We start from the raw sequence: 19,934 nt of genomic DNA, 5'->3' as shown, positions 1-19,934 counted from the left end.
TTTAATTTCTAGACGCTTCCGTAAACTGCCGTTGACGTTTCTGTTCGCGAATTTATTCGCGAAATAGAATCCATCAGCGTGCTTTTTAAACAGACTTCCAGGCAAACGAAGCTGCAATCAAAATCTACCGTACGAACGTATTTAAAATTGTTATTCCGTTGCTCGTGATTAAAACCATCCCGACTCTGGTAAAATCTATTCTCTTCGAACGAGAACACCTAGTTTTCTTGTCGATTTTTTATTATGATACCGCTGTATCGAATATTTGTGTTTAAACGTGCGATGTAAATATTTGCTTAACTCTCCGAAATTCGTCGTAAACGCGATCTCATCGTTCGATACGAACAAATCAGCGAACCGGAGGAAAAGGTTGCTCGCGATGGTCCACAAATGCAATCTCTAGAAATCTGAATTCAAGACGGAATCCCAATGCTCCCGTTTAATAATCTTCCCGGGAAATAAAAGCAGCATCTTCGCGTTCGTATTGGAAGTATAAACAGAGGCGATTGGGGGGGGGGGGGGGGGGGGGGAAAAGGAGACGAGCAGATCGTCGATGCAGGTTACGAAGGAGAAACAGGACTAACGTCCAATTTCCAAAAGAATTCAATCGCTCTCGTGAAAGACACACTCGATTTTATTTCTCGTACGGATAACAAGCTGAATCCGAAAACATCGATAGCATCCGAAACGGCCGACTTCCTTGTTCCCGTCCGCTTCCAATTATTTCGCAGCACGCTTTCGCTACAAACCAAAGGAATCAGTGGCCTCGCGGGAGCGAATCGCTCGTAAACCTGTAACCACGATCAATGGTCGTGGGTAATCGTTAACCGGTTTATCGCGATCGATTTTGTGGTCCATCGACGGTATTCGCGACGAACGAAAAATACCTAGAGCGAAACCGAGGCTAACCTAAGCGATCGCTAAACAGTTGCATAATTTGTTCGCTCGCCAATTGGATTGGAAGCGAGTCAAGTACGTTTTCGCTTTCGAACGGTTTATCAATGAAACGATTTACTCGTTTACGCGACGCGACAATAACGCTTTGTTCGTTTAACGTTATTTTAATCGAGTTCGACTCTCGTTTCTTTTCCGCGACAGACTTTAAATTCATTACTCCGGCACGTTATAACATTTTGTAATTATCTTTCATTTTATATAATTCCGTTTAAAACATTCGAGATACAAAAGGTCAACGTAACGGTTAAAAAGCTGCCAAATATTTGCTATTTTCAGGCGACTCAATTATAATAATGTTCGCGCCGTTAAAGAAACGGCGTTTAATGGTAGCAGGCACGTTCTTATTAAAATTTTAAATGATTGGTGAAACTTGTTTGCAATTAGCATTCCTAAAAGGGACACTGCAGAAGCGACGTAACTTTTCTATGCGAAATTAAGCCATTCCTTAAACTGAACTTGCACGGGCGTCCATAAAATTCATAAAGCGTGCCGTAAAACGGAAATGACGCATTAACCCGGCGTACTCGGTGTTTTAAAGAAGCATACTTGTTTTCGCTGAAGCTTTAATTAAATCGTCGCGGCGGGAAAATGCAATTTTTCTGTTCTAAAACGTTAAACGGTCCCGGACAATTGGATGATTGGTCGTAAATAATTTCATCGTTAAAAAATGATTCATGATCCATTGTAAAATTCGAATTTTCTCTCATGATATATTGAAGAATAATAAATTCTTTTCAAGGATAAGAATTTTGTATGGAAATAAATATTTTTTTTCAAAAAATATTCGTTCTTGATACGTGGTTCATTTTTCTTTCGAAGGGATATTCGTGACAGACATCGCTAAACGAAATCAATATTCGCCCGAACAATTTCCACAGATCGAAATCTGCTGAACTTATTCGCTGCACATACTATAGGATTTTATCTAGAATGGAAATCAACGATGTTACTTTCCGTTTATAGAGAACGCGATGCACGATTCATCGCCGACACAGACATGCCACAGCAATTAAGGCCTGAAATAAATATAATCGTTCCTGAAGTCCTATTTGTAGCCGCGGATGAGCGCTAAGAGCAGTCTCAGCGCTGACGGTTCTTGGCAAATGATCGTCGACGTTTCATAATGTTAAATAAGAACAACCTTTCGTACACTGTGCTTAGAGTTTTAGAGATAATCCCCGGTTACGTATCGCTCGAGCAAGGTGAACGAAAATTGGGCAGTTGAACTGGAAAGTTCAGCCTTTGCAGTACAAATTAAGCGGGTCAAGGTTTCGAAAACCCTCGCGCGTCGCTGCTTCAGTTTTAGTGCTTGCAGATAGCATGTACTGGTGCTTTGACAACGAGACAATGCTTTTATTATCTTGCAAACTGACTTCCAGAAATTCTGGAATAATACTTCCTTGGTAAAACAAACACTTTCGATCTTCCACCGACACGCATCGCGAATGTTTTCACCTTGTTACACCCACGAAAACTATACATTATAGTTTACCAACGATGAACACAATACGTTTAACGCGTAACATTGATCAATGGGAATACCTAAATGTTACGGAGGGAAAACACGTGACACTGACAGTGAGTCTACAGTACGGATCTCGGTCAGAGCGAAATAGTCAGAAACAAACATTCGAACAATTCGGTTAAGCATATCGATCAGACGCTGTTACGCAAGCAAATGCACCATACGTACGTTTACAAAGTCTACTATTTTATATTCAGTCGGTCGTTGTTAAATGTACATAGATCGTTTCAATTTCGCGTACCATGACAACACCCCATCCAACACAACCAGCCATCTATTTTAAGTATTTAGTGCAGAAGTTCGTTGGCCAACTGCTCCCGATCGTTTCCGCAACGAGTTTGCTTTACAAATAAGTCTTTTACTCTAAAAATTACTCTTTTTAGAAGTTGTAGACAATAATTCGTACGTTTTTTATCGACGCGTCGACTCTACGTTTCTTCTTTATTGGAAATTTACAGAAATCGTTATTATCGAATGTTTGATCAGGTCCAAATATTCGCGATATTCGCTGAAAATTCGTATTCGTTAATACGACTCTCTAATTGAACTCGTACAAATTAACAAATTAACTACGTTTCTTTTTAATATCTGTACATTCGTCAGATTTCGTTCATTCGAATCGCCAAGTTCACATTTCGCGAGAACACCTTCGTGAATCTGAAAATAATTGTTCACTTTCGTCGAACGATTTTTCAACTGCCTCTGTGAAGGCAGACAGAGCGTTTCGCAAACAACAAGAAAACTCGAATTGAATTACCCTTTATGATCGTGCATGCGCGATGAAGGGTAATCGAATGTTAACGCGTTTCAATATAATAATGAGCTTTTAATCGCAGTCAAGCGCGTTTAAAGTTTCGTGCCGCTGATGCGTGTGCTGAAAACGTGTGGCGCATTTGCGTGAAAATAATGGGATTAAGCTTTCAACCCCCATGTCAATGTCATTACCAACGATTACCAATCGATGCTTATCGATCTACGCCAAAGAATCGGTAATTCTCTCGTAGTTAAAAACAAGATATCCTTCTGTGCTTACTTAACCAACAATTACCCCTATTTTCCAATTCTTTAAAAAAATAAAAGATGTCTGATATTATAATGTTCGATTCAAATACAATATATCGATAATCTTTATTATTTTAAATAAGCAATGTTATTTGTAATGATTTTAATCCAGAATTTTATAACGTGTCGTATTGATGTTAATAAAACCTCGTAGAGAGATAAAGGACCGAATTAAGCCATGTAGAATTAATTTTGTTAAAAGCACTTTATAAAGTATCGAACATCGAAGATGTAAATGATAAATGTAGTTGAGCAAACGATGAAGATATTGTAGCATATGCCTGCATTTAGTTGAAAATTTTTTCAGACAATGCTACCCACAGTAAAATTTAATTTAAAACGTAATGTTTTAATGATAGATAGGATGTTAAAAAAGGAATTTGAAACGGTACAATGAAACAACCATATAAAACGCGAGTTCCGGTCGTAAATCTCGCTTCGTGAAAAATCGAAAAGGAATTTGACGTAGGACAACGAGAGGAAAATTGTGGAAAGAGAAACTGGGGAGTATTAACGAAGCAAGGAAAACAAAATATTCCACGCTGGAATCCGAAAAATATACGTTTGAAACGCGTCGTTTGTAAAAATATTGTTTCTCCGAGGAGGAATAATAAAAAATTAAATGGTACATCAATCGTTTGGATAAAAATCGAACGACGAAAGTTCAGAAAGAACTCCTTGCAAGTATGAATTTTTTTAATAAGAATGAAATACGTCTTTATTACAGTGTTTTATTCATAGCGCGTGTCTAATTTGACTTGTAAATAAAGAAGATAGAATATTTCGTTACGAAAGCGTTAGATATTTTTTTAAGGTCGTTGAATTTATGTTGCCGATTTTACGCTACGTCAACTAATTTTTTCAGACAACAGTTCAGCGTTAAAAGTTCGCTTGTGTCATAACTCTACTGGAAATATTTTTGCGAAACGTTCCACGCTCAAGCGTGAATATGAAAACGTACTATTAGTTGACAGTGTCCAAAAAGATTATTTCACTCGTGATTTATTTTTTTTCTTCGTTATATCATTCAACTTTTATTTTTTTTAAACTTTCTTACTCTACAATTTCCTGTCTATTTTACTTCTAATTTGATCTGCAAAGTTGTACCGTGTCACCGTTATATTCGATCATGAAGTAGTAATATAGTTATTATGTGTAATTGAAATTCGATCGTTCAAGTTTAAGCTAATAAAACTAAATAGTGTCTGAAGTACGGCCTACGTATTGGTTGCTGACACGTCACGTAATCGTTGTGTGTGACTTGCAGACTTGCTATGCGGAAATACCACAAGGAAATCCATAATCGTCTAGACTCGGTTGTGTCTACCTACATACTTGGCACACCGTTGCTTAATGACACGTGTAATGAATTAAAAACGAGGAGAGTGCTAATGCGAAACGTCTTAAGGACTTTGACTAATTGAAATAAACTAATAAAAATTGCCTCAAATTTCATTAAATTTTACCATCGAACGCAATACGATCACTGTTTTAATTTCAAAAGTTCGAAGAATTTGATACTGCAGATTAAAGAATTGCACATGTCTTTTTAAAATTCACTTACTTGCGAATTAGATATGTGTAAATCAATGATTCCTACTTATCATCTTTACAACGGTATTTAAATTACTGGTGCCGCCGTTTTATTTGACCTAGCAGTACACGTTGAAGTAGATTCCGTCCATGGTCCGCGTTCAAAAAAAAACCGCGATTTAAGGGGACAGTGACACAAAGCTACGCGGAAATGCAGCTGGAAAAATCGCGGAAGGTAAACTAACCGATACGGACGGGATAAAATGCAGGAAATAAGAGAAATTGGGTTTTCGATTGCAAACATCGTGACGAGCCGTATGAGGCCGTTGAACACCTGCGATTCGTGGCGAACGGGAATAAACCTGATCCGATTTAGATCAGCTTGATTCGTCGCTGACGAAATCAACATCCTGCTACCAATCGATGGCTGATCTATTTTCCCCGGATTTTCCTGACGATCGGGTTACTTTATTTCGAAACGACTGATCCATCGGTTATTGCTTTACACAGAACTCTTAAGAGACATCTGGATTAGAAACGAACGCGTATAGTTTTACTTTAAAACTCCTTTTTTCAAACTAAATTACACGATAATGCAACATTCCGTTACAGTGAAGCGTATAAGAGAACTTAGTAAACAAAAGAACCATTTATTTAGTCATTTTTAATTGTCGAAATGTCATTAATCAGAAATTGTAAATCTGCTCCATTTACCTCATTTCCACACTCGATCTTTGCATTCTTATTATTGGAGAGTTTGCATTAAAATTTATTTATTCGCATTATTAATTCATTCCGCGTGAAGCCTGCTGTTAGTAGGTTGCACTCATTTTTCCTCGAATGATAAATAGCAAATAATTTTCCGCGAACTCGCACGGTCCGGTTCTATTCTCGGCGTACAATAAAAAATTGTGCAGCGAACGACAATTTCCCTGACGCATTTATTGTTTTTCTTATCGATCGATCGTTCCATTGCATGGACAAATCTTTCTTTTTTTTCCAAATACATGTAATTACAAATTGAGAACGCAGTCGTGATCGAGATCGCTCGCTGCACTCGTACATTATCTACCATTACGATCTATTTAAAACTATGTAAAGAACGGTGAAATAAGATGCTTTCTATTTGAAATTTAATGATACTGCACTGTTTTCAATCACGTTTCCTCGTTTTATAGACTTTTCAATTGGAACAAATTAACTTCACTAGTAGAGAAGTTGTAATTATGTGAATAATTTAAGAACACTACATATAAAAATAAACGTAATATAAATTTTTAAATAGGTTTTGTTTCCTATTACTTTCATACTTTTCGACTATATCACTTTCTTTGGATTCTGCATAGTCTGGAAAAGTTATAATCTTCCTTAAAAGAATTGGCTACAAATTCATAAAGAAACTTTGCGAACTTATAAACGGAAGTTTCATCGTCTACTTGGCGCGACAGTTAACTCGGAAAACTTCTGGAACATCCGGTTCAAAGTTAATTTTTACGAAGTTTCCTGTATTTATGGAGAATGCAAAATTAAGGAACATGCATTCTTTTATCGGAAAAGTCTCGAGAATGAAAACGGAAACTATTCCAAATTATTCCAAGTATCGTAAAACTGGAAAATGAAATTTTGTATACATCAGGCACGTTCTATTTTATATGCAGTAGCAGAGTGCATACGATGGCGAACGACAATAATAAAAGAATGACGGTATTGATTGAAACGAGAAAAATAGATTTTATTTGGAAATAATTTCCGTTTATTTCAACATTTGGCTTGGATACGACTTGAAATAAATACGAAATTTGTGTAAAACGCTTCTGAATTTGTAAGTAATGACTGTTTTTTCTATTAATAGGTAAAAGGTTGTTTCCTGGATTTCTAGGTACAGAATAGTTTCCATGGAACGAACTTCCGTGCACGTTGGAAAAATTTATGCGCCAGTTGCTTGCTATGGAAACTTCGGTTTAAACATTCGAAAATTCATTTTGCGGATTGCATTTTCCCCGGAATGAAAGTTCCAAACAAAACAAAACTCTGCAATGTTATATTTACTAAATGGTACCATACCGAGACACAGAAGTACTTGTACAGTGAAAAATTCGTTTCCTGACAATTCATATAAAGCCATTTCTATAGAACAATACAGGACTGCATAAAAATTGAAATAAAAAATTCAAATCTATATTCTCGTTTCAAGAATCATTAATCAAACTACATGAAAACGACATCGTGCAATACCATAAATTTTATTGTGCGAAGATAATCGAAATTTATTTTGTTGCATTTATTGGTGCAATTTTTATTTGATTCGATTTACTCGATCAGCTTCCGTGAAATTTTACAAACTTTAAAACTTTGTTCATCTATGTCTGTGGGAATAAAAATATTTATAAGCAAAAGTTGGATTTACAACGCGAGGAAAAATGTTTGTGCAAGTTTACGAGCAGTTTCAGAATCAAGATTCGATCCGACAGATCTAAACAATGATTATACATACCACTGTGACAGAAAAATCGTAGAACAACACGATAAATTAGAAACATATTATGCGAGACTGCACGAACCCGTATCATAAGGACGCTATTAAGGTTAACAGGGTAATAGCGTTTGCCTTGATAGAACGCTTCGTTGTTCGCTAACATACACATTATACAGTGTAAGGTTGCGCTAAAAATGACACGAATCTCTGTCATTAATGCAAACACTGAGGTACTCACCTAGGAAGAATTTGTAAACCGTGAAAACTGTTCTGCGTTGACAATTCGAAGGATTTGACGTTGAAAAATTGAACCTCTTACCTGAAACAAACAGAATTTTTACTGTTAAAAGCAGTAGTTAAATATGAATTGGGATTTATGTTATGAACGTGACTTCTTCGCTCCTTTTGGGATACACGGACCTTTCGTTGCGGCACGGAGTGGTGTGTGGATGCGAACTTGATCGATCTTACGATGCACCGTTGCTCTCGCGATAAATAAACGTCGTAAAAGCCAGCTCAGAAATTGTAACAGTAACTCCACAAATATACCGTGTCCCGGGTTTTTCAAGATTCAACAAAATTTTCAAGAAATACGACACGATAAATTCAATACCATATCGATGTTGAGCGAATGTGAAATGGGAAATTATGCGTAGCAAATCGAGAAATTGCATCGAACTCGGATACATTGACTTATTCTATTGAGAAAGTGCTATAAACGGTAAATGCAATAAGTGTTTCAGAATAACGTGACGAAACAATAAAACGTCGTTAGATTGTTATTGAGCAACGGCGACAGATTGATTTCTATTGTTGTGGTCTGCAAAATAATTTCATCATTCCTTCTCTTCGTTTCTAATTTCGTAAATGTGGAATGAAAAATCTGTACGGTTTAACGATTAATTTTTCTTAAGTCACAACGTACTCTACTTGCAATTAAAATGCACAGATCTTTTGCAATGCTCTAAGATTCTAGTCTGCGACGACTGCGTACGATTGCTGCCCGGTTGATGAAACGATACCATCGCTTCATTTGCAAGCAACGGTCCTCCGTTTTAAAAGAAAAAAAATATGCACTCCGAAAAATAAATGTTTCACTTGCCACGTCCTGTCACACGGCAACCGGTAAAATTAATTTCCACCGAACACGAGCCGTGCAATATTTCACGCGACACGTGTAAAACAAGTTAAAAGAGAACGAGAAAAACGTTACGCAAGAACGCACAGAGTTGATCGTGTTACAGTGTACGAATGTTACTGCAAGCACACGTGCCGCTGGTAACGCGACACGGTCAGTTCTATTGTTATAAAGAAGAGTATGTGACGGTCAATTTATGCACTCGGTAATGTACCAACTGGATGAATTGCACGAAGGTCGAGACATTGAACGGGAAAGAAGGGGAACAAAGAGGGACAGAAATTGATCCTACATAATACGTGGAGGCTCACTGTGAAGCAGACCGAATCTGCGAGCGGTGTTACGGATTTAATTAACCCTTTGAGTCTCTGAACTCCACGCGCAATCACGATCAGATAGCTCTTTAATTGCCGTGTTTCTGCACTATGACCTTCCTGTCTCCAGCAACGCGAACGAATGCGACGAACAATGCCCCGTTTCGCAGTGTCGGACTTAAATATTATTCGTTGCTACGGTGGAACCTCGTTCGAAGATCCACCAGCATCCCCCACCACCTTTCCTTGTCAGTTCGGATGACAGAGGCTTCGATGTTCGGTAAATGGAGGTATAAACTAATTTACAATGTTTTACTCGCTTCAAGAAAATTAAAGTTCAAAATAAATATAGAAGATAGCAAAAATTATAGTGGGTGATATGGTCATTAGTTAGAGGATGAAATGCCCTTTAAAATAAGCGTTTGTGCGAGTCGATAGCTTTATTAGTTCCGGAGATATAGCGATTTTAGTTTCAAGTCGATGCGGTGGCTAGTTTCGGAGATATAAGGGTTCGAAGCTTTTGTTTACGTTCATTCAGTAGAATGAACTCGCGCGCGTGACAATAGTAAACAGTGCGTAGTAAATTCTTGGAAATACTACTACTTCCTGGTCACGTGACCGTCTCGACTCACGCGCGACAAGGAGGCACGACGCGACGCGTCAGACGGAGACAGCGATAGTCAAATTAAGAAAAATTACCTTTTACATAAATTACGATATCTCGAAAACGGAAAGTCCGATCGACAAAAACCAAAAACCATTTTAAAGGGGAAGGTTTACCGCCGCTAACAATGGCTCAATAATTAATAAAACACTAGTAGTTTCGGAACTGCACGCGCCTAAAGTTTTAGTATTTTTAATACGCGTTTATAGGCTTTCGTACGTCGGGGACAGCGAGATAGCGGAAATTGAAAAATTACCTTTTACATAAATTACGATATCTCGGAAACGGAAAGTCCGATCGACAAAAACCAAAAACCACATTAAAGGGGAGGCTTTGCCGCTTCTCACAATGCCTCAATAATTAATAAAGCACTAGTAGTTTCGGAACTGCACGCGTCTAAAGTTTAACTATTTTTAATACGCGTTGTTAGACTGTTCTAAGGCACTGGAATCTGAAGATTCTCTCCTTTCGTCTTTCTTATACATATATTTCCTATTTACGACGGAAGCTAACCAAAATCGGAAGCTAAAAAATCTATTGGCATTAATTCATAAAGTCGTTTACAAGTCGCGCTATTAATGCAGTCGATAAATAATATAAGCTCGATATTCGGACCATGCCAAACAACTATTTCCATACAGAATGCATTAAGGTCAGCGTCTTGAGTCTACTTTTACCGTGGCGTCACGCATCGAAGATGCACCATCCTTTAAGATCGCGTTATCGAGAGTAGCCGGTCGACCTAATAACGTTGCGTCAGCTCCGAGGATCGTGGTATTAAAGTAACAATAATTTACACGACGATAAATCGCGCGAAAAACACGTATATTAACAGTCCGCTGCTGTAAACTCGAGACTAGCATCGACTTGAAGCACGATCCAGAAAATAATTCTACAGTAATTTTGCAAATGGTATACATGAGCTACAAAAAAAGATAAAAATGTATTTGAGATTGTTCGAGGAACGCCTGATATTTTCCAGCGAAAAGTAAAGTATGTGGAATACTTGTTAAGCATTTATATGTTTTGAAACAGTCTGTATACGAAGTTACCGACTCAAATGATACACCATATAAAGTAAACGAGGGCAAAACAGCAAAGAATTTCCAGTAAAGAAATAAATAAAACGTCTCTGCAGTTACCCCATAATTTTGTTTGTTTCCCCATGATTCATGTAATTAAGTATCCAAAGATTATCTTTGAAATTCGATGCACTTTACGAAACGCGATCGATCGCTGGATATTCGGGTCCAATATCTAGCGTTTCGCAACGTGATCGAACCGCGGAACTGCGAGCCGGATAATAGATAATTGTTTCCGCGAACGCGATCGCGTATTTAATTATCGAAACTCGCGCGACTGGCAACGAGGCCGTTGCAGGAACGAAAGGAAGAAAAAGATCCTGAAATGCACTCGCGAGCGTAGGTAACGCGTCGAGATAGAAAACGAAACGCGACCCAGTTTTGCTTAAACAGTGCTGTGCATGCGGCTCCGCTCGTGTATACACATATTTTGTTCTATATCCCCGCGCCGGCCGTTGCAAACGAGACCGCACATCACGGTTTCCATGACTGGCGACATATTCCATTTCCTTTTTCGAAAAATAATTTCGAGTACCTTACACCATCCGCGTCCACTTGGCGATCGCTACGCACCTGCGTTTAATTCTCTGTTTCTACAATATTATTCTGTAAAAGCTGCTTTAACATTGGGGAACTACCAAAGTCAAAATGATCCATTGATAATTTCCAATAAAACTTGTAAAAAATTTGTTTTGTAATTTTTTATGAGAGATTGAATGAACACTTAGTAATTTCTTCGGTACAAATTTGGTACAAAATTGATAAAATTCACCTTGGAAAATACATTTAAATCACAGCATAGTCGCTGATAACCCGAGTATTTAACGCGATTTTAAACTGAAAATAGTAATAATAATAAAAGCCTCTGGGAGATTAACGAGCTTTTGTTGACACGCCGCAGACGAGACCAAAGAAGTAACGTCCACTGAATTTCAACGGCGAAAAATGCTTTTAAGTGCGTTACCCGTTATCACCGACCTAGAATCCTTTTTCCGGACGGTCGCCATGAAAAATCTAGCGAATATCCTGCTCGGTTTTACGGACAATCGCGAAGGAAGTGTTCCAATTTTTATTATATAGCGACGACCCCGCCGGGGTAGTTTTACTGCCAATAAAACGAAAAATCGTCTCACCTTTGTCGAAACATCGAAAATCACCACCTCCGAATCTACTTCAGGAAAAATCAACGTCGATGGTGCAACCATGCGAGCGGAAGACGCACCGACATAATCGACTGTACTAAAAATCGCTGCAGATTTTCGCCTCGCTCGCTGCATAGCGTGAGAAACCTTTCGAATCTTTGATCTTCGACGTTGGAAAATCAAAGTACACGTTACGACGTCACGCTTTAGTACGCTTTGTATCTTCGGAGAGAAAATAAAAATATCTACCAACAAAAGATTCGCCGTCAGAAATGTAAAGCATCTAAAAGAAGATCGTCTGTTGCTCGTAATTGAATTTAGATTACATTACTCGCGACTGTATTAGTAAGTTTAATCTACTGTGACGTATTCGAGGAAAAATATGAGTTTACGACGAATTTTATATTGCACGTAAAAGGAAGAATAAACGAAAAAATTGCTTTGAACGTAGCAAACAGATTTACCCGGAAAATTACCGTAAAATTTTGGTTCAAAGGCTTCCGCGAAATTCTTGATTTGAGTGGCTTTATAACCAGTTTAGTGACACTTTACGTCGAAAGTTTGTGCAAAACTTATTATAGGAATTTTTTCTACGGAATAACAATTTTTACTGTGGTTTCGAGCAATACAATTTTTCCTTCCCACAGATTGTTTATACTTCGTTATTTAAAGCAATAAAATATGCATCGAATTTAATACTAAAATTTATTTATTATTTGAGAATTATATTTACTCGAAATAACTTACTGAAAATGAGATCCAGAAACAAAAGAAAAGTGAATTGTCGTAATAGTCGCAATTTTTTCGCGCTAATACTTGCATTTAAAAAGACTAGCGTATTTGTTGCGCCTTCTAAATGCACGGACAAAAGTTTCGTTCTGCGATGAGGTACGTTTCCGTTTCCATTTAGTTCCTTAACAACCGTGAACGTTTTCGCGCCCGGTGTTACGAATACCACAAAAATACCTGGTGCCCACAATGTTCGTGGCGCGATACAAATTCCAATTATCCTCATTTCTGCCATTCCACTTATGATTAAGTGAAATGAATAAGCAGCTCAAACTACTGTTTATCACCGCGTGCACCGCAAAGGAGAACTATTGTTCGCTGAACGGCGCGTGTAAATGCTCCTCGTGAAATAATCACGATTTCACACGTTAACCGACTATTACTCCGCGATTAATGCTGATTAAGCCGTGTGGTAATTTTTCAATGGAGAAACATTGACCCGTAACAGTTGAGAAAGACTGGAACGGTTCAAGTATTGTTTAAATACAAATGCTTCGATGTTAGCTTGTCATTTTTTGTGTAACGACTGAAATAATTCTATTCTTATACATTCCATTAGAATAAAATTTCTGTGGGGCCTTCTCCACTCTGAAAATATATGCCTGAAGGAGTCGAAAAGTTATCGACAATTTCAGTCGTAACAGTTTTTGACAATTTACTACCAATTGCAAAACGTGCTCGTTAGGGCGATATCTTGCCAACTTTTCGCGCGTTTTGTGGCATCGTAAACGCGATATTAGAACTTCGAACCCCCTCTGTGAAACGAGAATGACCGTCACACGGTAGTAATGACGATACGGGCTACAAAATAAGTAAGCGTAATAGCGTCGTTATCACGGCAACCTTACATTCCCGTCGTTAATTACCGCAGTCTCAATGGGGGGGAAAAGCTAGGTAATATCACGCCGGATTTTAACTACTTTCTCGAATTGTTAGCAAAGATAGCGACGTTCATTACTGTGTAAAACAGTGGCGTCCAAAAGTTCTCGGAACACACTCTTCCGAGGAGCAGAGAATTTCTTATAACAAGAAACTTCTGTTGCGTTTATTTTCACCCATGATGGTCATATTTTTTATAATTTTGTTGTAATATTCACCTGCAAGACCCACAAGAGGAAATGTTGATAAAAACGACTACGGTAGAAATATAAAACATTCATTTCTGTTAGAACGTACTCGACGATCTTTCACTTTATAATTTTCAAATCAAATTACTTCAATAGACGACACGATTATACAACTATGTAACGTTTGACACAAAATATCACACCAAACTGTAGCAATGAATAAATGAACATGAAATTCTGTACACGTTTTAAGTGTTTGAATTTTTGTATTATATGAAAATTTTACAGAATAAAATACCCGAAGTCGCATGTCTCGAATGAAATTCCTTTCTTCGTCCTTTGTTAGAAATAAATACCGCGATGAAATTCCTGCCCTCCGCTCCAAACAAAGGAGCGATGAATTTGAATTCGTGAATACGTTCACAGCCAAACTAATCAAACTTGTTCCATACCCGTTCGTCTATCACAGATGAATATAAATGTAATCAAGACTGCGTATCGCATTCTGGGTAATAATTTTCTAGACTGCATTCGCCTATTTAGAAATGCGAGCGCACTGATATTACCAAAGGGTGTGGCTCCTGGATGATATATCGGCGCGGATGCATTACTCTGATGAATCCTCTACTTATCAAAAATCAGCTAATTTGCAATTAACGAAACTCCCGTATCTTGTTTTACTTCCATTTCATGATGGAACAAATTTGAATATTTCTGCCAGCCAAATTGCTCCTCTCCGTGATAAAATCAAATTCGAAAGCCATTAGAGCAGCTCGTACAATATTTAGTACGTCATTTGGTGTACCATGTTGCTTAATTTTTCGCGAAAGGATTCGTTCATTGTCGACGAGTACGAAATTAACAGAATCCAGTTATAAAAAAATTTTTAAATATTTATGTGTGAAGATCGTATTTTATTCTGAAATCCTTTTGAATTTGATAACTTTGATGTATAAAGATTATTAGTACCTTTAAATAAAAATCCTTTACACAGTATTTATTTCTCTTACTTTGCCATTAAAAAACGTTGCAATTCGGCTGATTATAACGAGTTTTGTTGAATTTCGTCAGTGTATCTCTTTTCTGTTACAATTTCATTGAATTAACGAGTCTATTGCAAGTTTATTAGCGCGCGGAAATGCATTGATTCGAGTTCAGAATTTTTTAACGCAAGTTTTTACAAGTTTCACTCAAAAAACGAGAATATTGACAAGACACCTTATTACAGTAGAGGTAACGACAGCATCAAAGGCAGCAAAATTACTATAAAAAGAAATAAAACAAGATTTGTAATTAGTAAGCTCAAAGAACACCGAAGAAAATTAATCTTACGGCAGTTGAAAAGAAGTTCGGTCTTTCGAAGACGAGTATTATAAAAACTTGACTATCGACCAACGGGGGAAAAATAATTTAATCGAATGGCAGTAAAATAAAAGGTAAATCTTTTTTAGCTTTGCTTTCGATTGTACTTAAAAAAATTATATATTTTGGCTAGCTTTTCGGGCCCAAAAAATGCATTTGCTGGACTAGAATGAATGCAAAGGCTCAAGCAAGGCGTAAATTTTGTCCAGCAGTGCTTATCGAGCGTTTGAAGCGTGTTATGCCTGGTGTCCATTGAAGAGCATTGTTCTCAAGAGTCGCTATCTACAGTAAGCCTCTCTAGTGGCTAGAACATTGAGAGTAAGGGTTCTTTCATATGGTCACGTAAAAGAGTCGACCTTACGAGTGACGGAAGCAACTCCAACATGAAGGCTTTTCTATTTGCTCGTGTGAAAGTGCTCTTATTCTCGATATTGACTTTCAAGAGTAGAATTCTCAAGTGGACACCAGATATCAGGCTTGGTTGCCTAGATTATGGTTCGACAAACTATGAATCGCGCTATAAAAATGGTGCTTAAGTGCGTTTCATGACAGAATTATAAAAATACTGTTCGATACAAACCCTTGGATGGCGAACCTAACGACCTACTGCAGGACTTACGGGTCCATTTTGACCAGATTCTAAATTTTATTTAAAGTAAATTAAAGTAAATTCAAATCGAAGAAAACTCCCTATCGTGTAAATAATTATTATTTGTAGGAAACAAGACAGTACGCAAATAACGATAATAAAAGAAAAGATTGTTATTTGTATAATCTTAGTTTGTGTTGCACAAACTAACGTTTACATAATATTTCATTTTAGCTATAGATGTCCGTAATACGTTATATTGTTCGAAATTTAGTAATGGATTGCATTATAATAGAACGTTGAGCATCTGCTGTTCATTTAGCCATTTTATTTTAGCGACAACGGTCGACTCTATTGAAACCGTGAAATGGGAAATTGTTTCACGTTGAATTGTTGCGAATCAAAATTATTTCCAATAATAATGAACGACTCTTCAGCGGAAAACTGCATTTCACGTGCATACACGAGTGCACGTACTTCGAAATCAGCAGCATTTCCCTGCGAAAATGTTACTCACTGCGAACAGGTTTCCGTGCGTAAAAATAGATCAGGAAGAAACACCTATCGCACACACGCCAGTCAGCATCTCATAAACTTTTATTCCGGTTTGGAGAGAAGAAAAAAGGAACGAGAACAAGGTTAAATACATTCACGAATTGCTTTCGCGATGCCTGATTAAAAGCTTCGAGCCGATTTACTATGGAATAACTATTTCATGTTGAAGGATCGTCGTGTGTTCCGCGCTGCCAGAACATAAATACGAACTCACGTTCGATAGATGCGATTCTAACACGAATTTCAAGAACCCATTAGTTTCTTTCGCGTACATATATGTTTTAACGCCGCATCAATTACACCTAGGTTGTTATTAAAGATGATGATTTAATACTCTAACCAGAGAGGCGTATTATTAATAATATACCATTACGAGGAATAACTAATTGCAAGCATCTTTCAAAAACACCTAATAAAAATATGTATCAGAGCCTATCATCGCAGTCCAATGAATAACGTAATCTACGAAGTGTAAAGGGACATTACTCTGTGGTAAATATGTCTCATTCTACTTTCGTTATTACATGTATATTTGGTCGAAAAAATAAGAGGTTGATTATTATTTTTAAAGAGTCAATAATATATGTAATTTTAATATACGACACGTGAATTCGATCAAGAATTCCAACGAGCTCAATAATAGCTCCAGAAACAACATTCAATTATTAAAATTTTGGAAAGTTTTATTATTTAAACACAATTCCCTCCGCGAGTTGCAAGTCAGATTATCACCAGCAGCGCCTTGAAAAGAACAAAAGATTCCACCTTGGACTATAGTATACCCGGTTATTGACTTAATCTTTGGAGAAGAAAAGACATTCTGAAATGAGTTTCTTAGAATATAAAACTCACTTTAATCGGCTTAAACAAACACGTACAGAGTGTCTTAGACCACCCTCTAATGAAATGGAGAGGAGTGATTTTTATAGAAAATTAAAAGTTTTTAATAACTAATAATAATAGGAACCAAAAGCTGTTGATTTCAAGTCTTATTTTTACGTTTAATCAGAGAAAAAAGATATCTCTTAAATTGAACAATTTTTTCTCTACGTATCAAGTAAATGATGATCTAGAATTTTCCCATTCATCGTTCCATCAAAGTTCAGCAAATTTTATTCATGAATAATGAATAAAAATTTTAGATTCATGCGTAAACTAATTTTTACCCGGTGCTTCGCTCGCCTAGATATCGATTTCAAAAAATCCGTAAAATCATCTTCTAACTTACAGATGAATTTACTAATGAAACGTAAATGTTTACACGTTTACGAATGGATTTAAAAGTTTTTTTTATTCATTATGCGTGAATAAAATTTGCCAAACTCTGCAACTCTATTTCATTAATAGCAATGCTCACACGTTATAAAATTGTCTTACGTTTTTCAGTTCTAGTACGATCAATATCGATGCGATTCACAGGAATCACAGACAGTACACACTAATATACCGTTGTGTTTGATTTACAAACTTTCATCTCCATGGCTCGTTGCTGGAACACTAGCTAATTAACATTTTCCAGCTGTGCTTTGATATTTAATATCGCGAAATGGTACTGGTCACATATCGCCCATGGTTATTAGAAAATTTACGAACAAATGATCAAAAGTTTTACCTATTTTCATTTCCGAATAAACGAATCTTTTTTTTAACTTTTTTTTAAAAATTCTGTTCACCTGATATGAATTTTCTTTACATTCATTGTTAACTGGAAAGTATAAAACATTTCAATATGTTCATTCTAATATATCCTTGTAAAATTATAATAATCCAAAGTATTCAAATTTGTTTTACTCAATTACGTTATTTGCAGTAAATGTGCGATGTGTTTACATCAAGTCGAAAGTTTATGCAGTGAAATACGCAAAGTCTTATGAAACGATCTAATATTTTGCTCTTCGGATATCCAAGTCCGTGCAAAAGTTACTTTGTAGTTAATTTCTAGTTTTGCCAATTAAAAGTTGTAATAACATTCATTCTGGCACGAATAAAAAGGTTCGCGTGCCATGCACAGTATTGCAAAATGTTGCAAAATCAAATCTCGTGTCTATTTTACATAAATGGAAATGTAACATATAATCTTTAGTATGCATGTCGTGCAAACTTTTCAAATAAATTACTCGAATAATGAAAGTGCACGAATTTGCATGCATATTGCTCGAAATTCTCATTAATTGAACAAAATTTAATTGATTTTGAAATAATTTTGCATTCACAGAAAATGGTAAAGGTTAGTTAAAATTTTTGACGATATCGAACATTAATATATTGCATAATTATTGTACCTTTTAAATTTGTCTTTTTAATGAAGAATTACATTATATTTCACATTTTTTAATGCATGTGGTTCTTCTATAACAATGTCATAACATAGCCAGTTTCATGCTGAATTATTATGATCTGAAATGATCTTGTTCGTAAAAAGCATTGGTAAATAGAGGTTTTACTGTCTAAAGGAGCTTTATTGTTCTATTCAAATTCGCCTTGACGGCAACAGGATGACTTTCCCTTTCTAAATCGTGACGCTGAACGATCGTAAACCGGACACGGATTTTAGTGGAATCAACAACGATCCTGAGTTGCATAATCCTACCAATTATGTTCAATTTTTTCCCTCGAAAAATGCATACCGTGGAGACATTCATTGTGCAATCGATCAGGGCCTGTGAAATTACCGCTTTAATAGAGGAATGCTCGTTCTAACAACTGGAACAGTAGCAATTATTTTATTTCGCACTAGCCGCCAATAAAGTGGTGGTCGATACTGGTAAAACAGCGTAACGAGCACTTTTGCTACATTTAAAGTAATTATATTTTCTCCTTACTATTTTATATACATAATATTCTGAGAAAAGCTCACACACAGAATAGAACATATAAAAAACCTAAAACAATAAAACAAATGTACTCTAGATATGCTCTTCCATCATTTTATTCGAAGTAGTGATTGACTTATCGAAGAAACGTTATCAACGGACGACTATAATTTGTTTAAATAGGAAATTCATCAATTTTTCGCGGTACCTTGATTATCGATCGACGTCCGTCACTCTGAAAGCTGTTGGATACGTGGAGAAATGAAAAAATAGATGGCAAAAAAAATATAGTCGCGCAATGAGAGAGAAACTAGGGGAAAAAATCAGCAGGAAAGTGGAACACCTGCGCGATATCACATCCTTCCGGTCAACAAGTCCTTATCACGATGATACTACACGAGACTTGACAGTGTCAAGCAAGCCCCTGTCGGTGATTGTATCGAATAATTACTGTTTTTATCGCATAAAGGCCACCGGAATACATTTTTTTTACGGCAGAAATTTGGTCAACCACGCAATTCGTCCAGAACAAAAAATATTAGCAGTGAAAAATGTTTAAAAAAACCCATACCTTTCGTTTAAAGATTCCATTAATTTGTATCGTGTTGGTTATATAAAAACAAAGCAACGTATTAGAGTATGACAGGAAATATCTCTCCATTCTCTGAGCCGTTCACCGCAAAATGTATTTTAAAAAAAGGTCGCGTTTTAACGCCAAACATTCGTGATGAATGGATTGCACTTCTCTTTTAGCAGAAAAATGTACATAGTAAACGGACCGTGGTATAGTTTTATTCCAACAGAAGGTAGACAAACATCGGAGAGGAAAATTTTGTATGATTCAATGACCTCTTGTGCCCTATGAT

The 19,934-nt window shown here is 36.7% G+C and overlaps 1 protein-coding gene across 4 annotated transcripts in view; it reads right to left on the bottom strand.

Annotated features, from left to right (window-relative positions):
* LOC143342170 (furin-like protease 1) overlaps positions 1–19,934 on the bottom strand; it is a 216,105-nt gene that overhangs the window by 148,390 nt on the left and 47,781 nt on the right. Inside the window, exon 1 of one of the 4 annotated variants that reach the window (XM_076765763.1) lies at positions 7,792–7,872. The exons of the other annotated variants lie outside the window; for them this stretch is intronic. The gene's annotated coding sequence lies outside the window, so the exon portion shown is untranslated. Of the gene's footprint in view, positions 1–7,791; positions 7,873–19,934 lie in introns of those variants that run through there. 4 annotated transcript variants of the gene reach the window in all.

The sequence above is a fragment of the Colletes latitarsis genome, chromosome 5 (genome assembly GCF_051014445.1).
Source record: "Colletes latitarsis isolate SP2378_abdomen chromosome 5, iyColLati1, whole genome shotgun sequence".
Taxonomy (NCBI): domain Eukaryota; kingdom Metazoa; phylum Arthropoda; class Insecta; order Hymenoptera; family Colletidae; genus Colletes; species Colletes latitarsis.
The sequence above is the reverse complement of the archived record's forward strand: the minus strand, read 5'-3'. Positions and strand labels throughout refer to the sequence as shown.